Here is a 9,275-nt window from a genome sequence, read left to right on the forward strand (position 1 = left end):
TCTTCAAAACTAATAGTGTAGTTTCGCCTTATTAATTCTCCTCTGTTATTAAAATTATGCCTGAAGTCTATTGAATTTGAAAAAAAGTTGGAGTTTTTGTAGCCAAAGGCTTGGGACAACATTGAGTAGGACAGGTCTTCGTGGTCCCATCATTTTTATTTTATTGCCATGCCATTACAAAGACGAAGACTAGAAATGGCTTGAATCAATGTTAGAACTTAGGATCACTAAGAAATCGAGAATGCTTGGCTGCGAGCATGGATCAAGTTGATAATTTATAGTTATGGGGGAGCGAAAACATCAAGAGGTATTAATTAAGTTATGAAACTTCTTCTGATCACTAACTCTTTGTTAATATTACATTATCTCTTTACACTATTCAAGCTTACAAAATATCAAGAATTTTAAAAAATGATAATTATCTGATTTATAAAATGGTTAAATTTTAATATTTTTTATTTTATTTTAAAATTATACACAAAAAAGAGTTTATGAACTGAGTAGTACATAACATCTAATTGATAAGAAAGTTCTATAATGTTACTACATTTATAAGTTTATCCTCCCTCCCCTAAGATATGCCATCTTGACTTCAACAAACAAAAAATCTTTCGTACTCAGATAGATCCACTTTAAAAAATAAAATAAAAATAAAAAAACTAAATGTTATGAGTGATATATATAAACACACATAAAATATTGTATAAGTTTTATATGGAGTAAGAACACCTATAGACGCACATGATTTTTCAATTTTTATTCTCTTTAAAACAAATTTCATAATAAAACAACATTATGTTTATATTTGATTTATTTTTTGACAATTCAATAATCCGGGGGGGGGGGTGGTTAGAGTTGAACCCTTACATGACTCCATTGGAAACACAAAAAGATGTCAACTGGTTGAGCAAAACACTTTTGGCAGCTATATTTGAATTTATTAATTATATTCTATTTAAGTCTCAAGTATTCAAATGACATATTTAACTTAATATTTTATATTAATGGATTTTGCTGTTTTTAGGTCTAGATGGTTTCTCTGCTTCTGAGCCCGTACATGTCATAGCTCCTATGGTGCCACCTTCCTTAGGCAGAGGGTTGCTCATATGAGAACTCCTCGAGTTGAGCCTTCTGGTACTGTACCCCTCCTCCCACTTCTACAGGTGATGCATAGACTAAGGCGTCTGGTGCTACTGCTGCTGATGCTAATGTTCTTCCACCAATTACTTTGGATGATTCTGACATTCGACTTACGTTGGATCATGTCTTGACCGTTCAGTCTGCTCATGGATAGATTTTGGTGGACTTGCTCGATGAGGTTCGTGCTTTGCATGCAGAGTTGGCACATTTTAGACGATCACCTTCGCTACCTCCTTTTGATGATGGATTCTGATTGCCCTTTGGCATTCCGTCACAAAAAGGGGGAGTAGCATTTTAAGTAGCTTATAGAGTTTTTGTTGATAAAGGGAGTTTTTGATTGTCTTGGAAAGCCTAAGGTGATTAGATTATATCTAGGAGCTACACTTTGTATTTACATTTTTTTTTTTTTTTGGCTCTTGATGTATGTTGTTGGGCTATTCATGTTAGAGGGAGATACATTTATTTTGTTGCATATGTTTCTTATTTCAGTGCTTATTGATTTATATTTATGATGTTATTCATTGATATATGTCTTTATTTTGTGTTGTGTGGAAAATACAAGAATGTTCTGTTTAAGGGGGAGTTAACATTGTTTTTGATGTATCTAACTTAGGGGGAGAGCTAGTTTGCATATTTGTTGATTTACTGTTTTTTTGCCACACATGCGTTTATGCATGTTGTTTAGTGTTTCAGGAAATATGTAGGTTGATTCAATTTTGCTGATGTCTACACTTGCAACTGATAGATAGTAGTTAGGATTGGATTTGTTTTAATGAGCATTTTTTATGTAAAGGGCTTTTATTTGTAAACTTTGAGTTTTTAGTTTGAGTTTTGTCATGGATTGCCAAAGGGGGAGTTTGTTAGGTTCTAAACACTTAGAATTAATGTATTTAGAACTCTAATTTGTATTGTTGGCAAACCATGATCAAAACAGGCTGTTTAGTCGTGTTTAGACTTGCTCAAAGTTGTGACTTTTATGTAAAGTTGGAATCAAGCTGATGCAGAAGTTACTATGCATTTCGGCCTGACTCGATCGATCGAAGCTTAGGCTTGATCGATCGAATCTCGGGCAGAATGCGTTTTTCTACAGAATTCCAACTCAGCCCTAGCTCATTTAAAACGTTTAAGGTTTTATGTTTTGCCCTATGTATATAAGGATAACCCTAGTCACATTTTAGAGGTTGCTCATATTGTTGTTTGTGTGAATCTCTTGTGAGATCTGAGAGGAGCTTTCCTTCACACATGCTTAGGATTATCAAGGAGGAGATTTCTTCAAGAACTTGATAATCATTCAGTCGCTGCCATAAGAGCTTAACGATACACAAGCGAGAGTGCTTGTATTTGCTGGAAGAATCCAAGAAAGAAGGAGTCCGTGGTCTCGGAGCTTACACGTGGTCGTGTCAATAAGTTTCTACTGGTGGGTAGCAATAGAATGTCAGTTGTTTAAGTTCTATTGTGTTAACCTAGAACTACATAATTTGACTAAGTAACAACTTGACTAATTAACTAGGTTAATCCAGTTGTGTTTTAAGGGGTCTAAAAACAAACAGGTTTTCTATGTAACACCTTTGGTCGTCTTCTATCTAAGGATTTTTCCTACAACTTTCTGTCCTAGGGCTTATTAATTCTCCTCTGTGGTTAAAATTATGCATCAAACTTTAAAAGTTTAATCCGTAAGTTTTTAATAAAAAGAAATGCCACACCATTTAAATTAAAAAATGTCCAGTCATTATTTCGTTAGCCATGTAAACAATACTATTAACAAAAGTTAACCAAAGGACTTATACAACTCATTTTGAAAATTTGAGAGACCAATTACGCTCACTTGAAACTTGAGAGATCAATTGCACATACATGATAAACTTCAAGAGCTGATAGTATAGTTTCGCCATATTAATTTAATTCTCCTTGGTGATTAAAATTATGCATAAAGCTTTAAAAAGTTTAATCTGTTGTGAGTGAATACGCAGTGGGCGAAATCTGTCTCTGTATCATACATTACAATAATCAATTCAAACTTGGAAGGAAACAAAAACAAAAAGAAAAGGGGCCTACATGAGCAATTTGCAAATTTGCAATCCCATCCTATTGAAAGTGAAGTCTACTGAATCCAAAAAAGAGTTGGAGTTTCTATAGCCAAAGACTTGGGACCGTATCGAGTTGGACAGGTCTTCTTGGTCTCATCATTTTTATTTTCTTGCCATGCCATTACAACGACGAAGACTAGAAATGGCTTGAACCAATGTTAGGATGGCTAAGAAATTTGGAATGCTTGGCTGCAAGCATGGATCAAGTTGATAATTGATAGTTATAGGTAAGGGAAAACATCAAGTGGTATCAATTAAGTTACAAAATTTCTTCTGACCACTCACTCTTTGTTGATCTATACTATCTCCAACTCCAGTTAAAATGCTTACAAAATAAGATACTCTCCTACTAATTCATGTCTTCACAACAAATTTATCCACACGCAAAGCTGAGATACAAGATTTTTGAAGACTTATTATTATTAAAAGAATTTTAAAATATGGCACTAACTACTAAGTAACAAGTTGGTATTATTTGTGTGGTCAATAGAAGATTTTTCTCCCATGGCTGGAGCTTGTAGGATTCCAAAATAGACTTCGGGTTGTTTTATTGAGAGCAAGTTGGTGGAAGATGGAAGTGATGGGTGTCTAACCTAACCAAGATGTTTTCTAATTTCTAAGAATCTGTAGCAAATAAATGCGTGAATTATGCATAACAAGGATAATTCTTCTGCCTTGTAAGCCCTTTCCTTCCGTCCTCATGATGGATATACATGTGGTGTCTAATTTGTTGGGTTGCTTATCTCATATTTTTTTTTTTTTTTTTATTTATTACAAATAATACACTAGTTGGCAGCTGGCTCAGGCTTGTTATTGAAATTTCAAACATGGATACGGTCCACAAATAAAATAGACTTATATATGGGTATATTATACCCTTTTTGTGGTTGAGCCTGGTCGTCATTTAGTTTACAAACTTTCAATTGTTACATTTTCCCTTTATAGTTTAAATTAAGATGAAACGATTGGTTCAGCCCAAATCTATAGATTTTGAATTTTTTAAACAAATAAATTACTTGTTTTCAGTTTGATAAAGAATTAGGAGCTACACATTCCGATCGATTATATTATGCTTGTACGATAATTATATTGACTCAATCAACTCAATTTAGATTAAAAGGCACATGTTTAATACAACTTGTTCTATTATGCAAGGTTGGAATCCATAAATGCAAAGCTATTCAAGTCTTCAAACTTTCGTGAAAATACTCAAAATAGACCTACTTCATGATAAAATTCCCTTAATGGATCCGTTAATCATTCTAATTTGATGACGTTATAATAAAGATCTAAACACATGAGATGTACCCCAATCTTTCATGAAAAATACTTCAGATTGATACATCAATAACAATCTGCATAAATCATTCATTGCTTCCCAACGAACTGAGCTCTCATTCAACGACACTTGGACCAAAATCATTTTGAACCCAACAAGGGCCAACCGGCCCAACCCAAGAAACTGGAGCAGGACCAAACTGGTTTAGGCCCAAAAACATTGTCTTTTGTTTAACATAAGATTAGGCCAGATCCAAATGAGCCCAATTTGAATTAAACGGGCTTTAGGCCTGGAAACATTGACTTCTGTTCAGAATAAAGTTATACCCGACCAAAAATGAGCCCAGTAGTTTAAAACTAGGATTGAGTCAAAAGTGTTTGATCCTAGCCAACTTAAAAAGTAACAGGGAAACACCAATACGTATATTAGAAGATCCAAATTCACATGAACCCAATCTTAAAATAGAAAGTGACCGAAAAGCTCTGTACAAAAAGAAAAAGAAAAAGAGAAAAACAAATTCTCCATCAAAATTTGTAAAATTACATCTTCTATGTTTAAAATTAAATTCACCTTTCTTTATATAAAAAAAAAAAAAAATCACCTTAATAAAAAAAATTACACCTAAGGCCAAAACNAGATTAAAAGGCACATGTTTAATACAACTTGTTCTATTATGCAAGGTTGGAATCCATGGATGCAAAGCTATTCAAAAGTCTTCAAACTTTCATGAAAATACTCAAAATAGACCTACTTCATGGTAAAACTCCCTTAATGGATCAGTTAATCATTCTAATTTTATTACGTTATAATAAAGATCTAAACACATGAGATGTACCCCGATCTTTCATGAAAAATACTTCAGATTATTCAAAGTTACATCAATAACAATCTGCATAAATCATTCATTGCTTCCCAACGAACTGAGCTCTCATTCAACAACACTTGGACCAAATCATTTTCAAGCCAACAAGGGCCAACCGGCCCAAACCAAGAAACTAGAGCAGGACCAAACTGGCTAAGGCCTAAAAACATTGCCTTTTGTTTAACATAAGATTAGGCCAGCTCTAAAATGAGCCCAATTTGAATTTAACTGGCTTTAGGCCAGAAAACATTGACTTCTGATCAGAATAAACTTATAAAGTTATACCGGACCAAAAATGAGCCGAGTAGTTTAAAACTAGGATTGGGTCAGAAGTGTTTGATCCAAGCCAGCGTTAAAAATAACAGGGAAACACCAATACCTATATTACAAGCTCCAAATTCACATGAACCCAATCTTAAAATAGAAATGACCGAAAAGCACTGTACAAAAAGAAAAAGAAAAAGAGAAAAACAAATTCTCAATCAAAATTTGTAAAATTACATCTTCTATGTTTAAAATTAAATTCACCTTTCTCTATTAAAAAAAAAAAAAAATCACCTTAATCAAAAAAATTACACCTAAGGCCAAAACTTTTAAGATTGGCAAAAATTATTCTTGAATACTGCACATTACTTGGCTAAAATTCATGAAATTAGTTTGAATTATACAATATAAGTTGATGAAATTGTAAAAGTTCCCTTGGATTATACCTTAGCCACTTAGATACCACAGCATATACACATGCGTCATAGCCCATTTTTAATTTGTTGAAGGGAAAATCATCCACCTGTGACATGCGATGTCTTTTGAAAATTCAATGAATTTCCAACAAATAAAATTTAGAAAAAAGGGAAAAGAAAATAAATAAAAACACCCTTGAAATAATTGAATTTCCTCATGGCTTGAAGTAATAGTGATACCAAGCACAGACTTCTCTGTTGTGGTAAAACTAGGAAACGTGCACATAGCTTCTAGGACACAGGATGAGAAACAGGAAAAGGCAATAGCATTACGATTACGAATAATATATTCACTAAATGGGCCATGTTTGAAACAATTATTGGGAAATTGTCTCAAATTACAATTTTAACTTGGAAAACTGTCTCAAATTACAATTTCAACCTGGAAAGCTAATTGAATTAATCATTCTAGTGCTAATATGCAAGATTGGAATCATAGATGCTAAATTATTGAATTCTTCTCCATTAGCGAAAAACATTACCGTCTATATAACTAAAAAAACAGGAAGCTAAGTTATATTTTGTTTTCTTTTATTGTAAGTTTGACATTAATTTATTTGACTTTTGTTGATTGCTTTTGCAGAAAGTTGGGTTAAATGTATTTGTATTTGAAAGGAAAAAAAAAAATGTAGAGATTTAATTTAATAATAGATCTCACTTCATTGATCTGTTAATCATTTTAACTTAATAACGCTATGATAAGTTTAATTTTACTTAATCGACCAATTAATCATTTTAATTTGCACCATTACCCGTTAAGCTTGAAAAAAATATTGTGCAATTTTTCAGGATTGCATAATTACTTGCAACAGTTTCAAGGAGTTATAAGAAAAGGCGCATCATGATGTCTAATACTAGCAAGTAACTCACTACATATGCGCAAGTACACTTGAGTTTAGTACAACCAATTTTAGGTTTTGAATTTCTACAATCTCTTGAAAAGAATCTTGTAAGGGCATTCACAATAAGTTCTACAAAGTTCTAGCAAACTTTTTGCTAGAAAGCCCAATTCCTTTTTTACCTACCTACTTTTTTGAATACAAGTTCTAACAAACTCTTTATTTCTTTCTCTATCTATTTAAATATTTTTATTTTTCTATCCCAATAACCCCCACAGCAGCACACCTACACCAAGGGATACCCAAAAAAACCCACAGAAACCCATAAATTCTCGGCCAAACAAAGTTTAGCTTCAAACATGTTTGAAGTTTTGGATTCCAACTCTCAATAAAAGATGATATGTGTGTTCTTGTTAATTTCAATACGCATGATTCACATAATCTAATTAACCAAGTAAGTCATGTGTATTATACGTAAGAGGGACACACAAATATCATTTTCTTATTGGGAATTAAAATACAGGACTCCAAACATTTTTAGAGACAAACTTTCTCTACCCCGCAAACCCACCCTGACCCACCTTTGACCAAATTTCATTTCTCATCAACCCACCACCGCTGTAGGTAAATCCTAACCCCCATCAACTCCCCACACATAGTGCCGAATTATAAATAGTATAAGTATATCTAGTACTGCGTATTAGAAGTCAAAAGACCAATTTAAGAACCAAGTGTGGTAAGTATCTAACAATTCCTATCTTGTAATTAACTTGATTTATGAACCAAAATTAAGGAATGTAGATAGAGGTTTCCATTGTGTTTAAGTCATATCTTATAATTTTTATTTCTTCCAGATTGTAACTAAGGCCAAAAACTATGTAATTGATTTTTTAAAATTTTTTTTGTGATCATCATTTATAAAAAAAAATAAATAAAAAAATTTCCAACTGTTCCCAACTCACGTTGTTAAGTCTAGAGTTTGTTTAGGGTTTGTCACGGAAATGGCCAAAGGGGAGATTGTAAGGTAGAATTAATCAATCATCTGTTTGCTTTATTCCGTGCCAATTTGCTTGTAATTTAAGCACTTAGTAACCCTGTATTTAGGTGGGATTATTGTAAGGGTAATGCGTGAGAAGATGTGAAGAAAAGCTCAAGTTTGTGCAAAGAAGCAGAGTTTCACAATTAGGACTCACGGCTGACTCGCGACTGGCAAGCTGCCAAATACAGGCACGTAAGATGCACACAAGGGAGCTGAAGGGTCGCGCCAACTGTAGCACTACAGGACAAAAGTCCCAGACTGGCCAGGCTGTTACTTCGCGACTTGAACTCGCGGCTTGAACTCGAGACTCAGACCAGTCGCAAGGCTAAGCCGCCAATCAGCCCTGTTTGGGAAAATTGACTCTTCGCATTCCTTTCTCACCCCATTATATATAGACCCTTATACCCACTAAATTGAGAGAGTTTCCAGAGAGAATTTTTTAGAGAAACCTTAGAGAAAAATAAGATTAATTCATCCACAATCTTTACCTTAGAGTCTCTAAAAATTCCTCTACTCTCTTTCTCTCCATTGATACATCCTTAAGAGGTCATTGACCAAATCTTGTTCTCACCAAACCCACGTTTGTGAGAAGGTTCATTTGGTGCTAAGGGAAGCAGTTTGGAAGGAACAATATACATTGGTTAATGCTATGTTCTAGTAGCAGAATTCAGGAATCTAAAAAAGAAAAAGGTTCGGCGCAACCTCATTGGAGCAGAAAGCTTGGAGGCTTAGGTACTTGGGTAGATTAGGCTTGGAGGGTCTATTGCTGTTCATATATCCCACCTATATTCTAGTGGATTATTGACCGCTTGGAGGCGACAGAGAGGTTTTACGCGAGGACTTCGGTTTTCTCTTCGATAGCACATCGTGTGTTGTCCGTGTGTTTGCATGTTTCTTCCTTTTATCTTTGCCTTATATTTACTACTGTGGATGTGTTTATATTTGGCTTGGATTAGTTATCAATTCTGTGTTTGGCTTATGTTCATGTTCCGCACCTTAATTGTTTGATTATAAGCTTGAGTTGATATTTTGTATTTTGGGGTCTAAACGTTCAAGGGTGTTTTAGACATATATTGAACTTTCAGTGTTCTTAACCTTCTTTGTACCTTCATATGTAATCTCCAAAATCTCCCAAGCTTCCTTGGCCACTGTCATGTGAGATATCCTATAGAATCATCTGAAGACACACCACAGAATATAGCATTTAAAGTTTTAGTGTTAGCATTGGCTGCCGCAAGAGCTGCCTTATCCTAAGTAGATTTAGCAGCCTCCAGCCTAGTCCAATCTAT

This window comes from Quercus suber, unplaced genomic scaffold, assembly GCF_002906115.3.
Source record: "Quercus suber isolate HL8 unplaced genomic scaffold, Cork oak 2.0 scaffold_1032, whole genome shotgun sequence".
NCBI lineage: Eukaryota > Viridiplantae > Streptophyta > Magnoliopsida > Fagales > Fagaceae > Quercus > Quercus suber.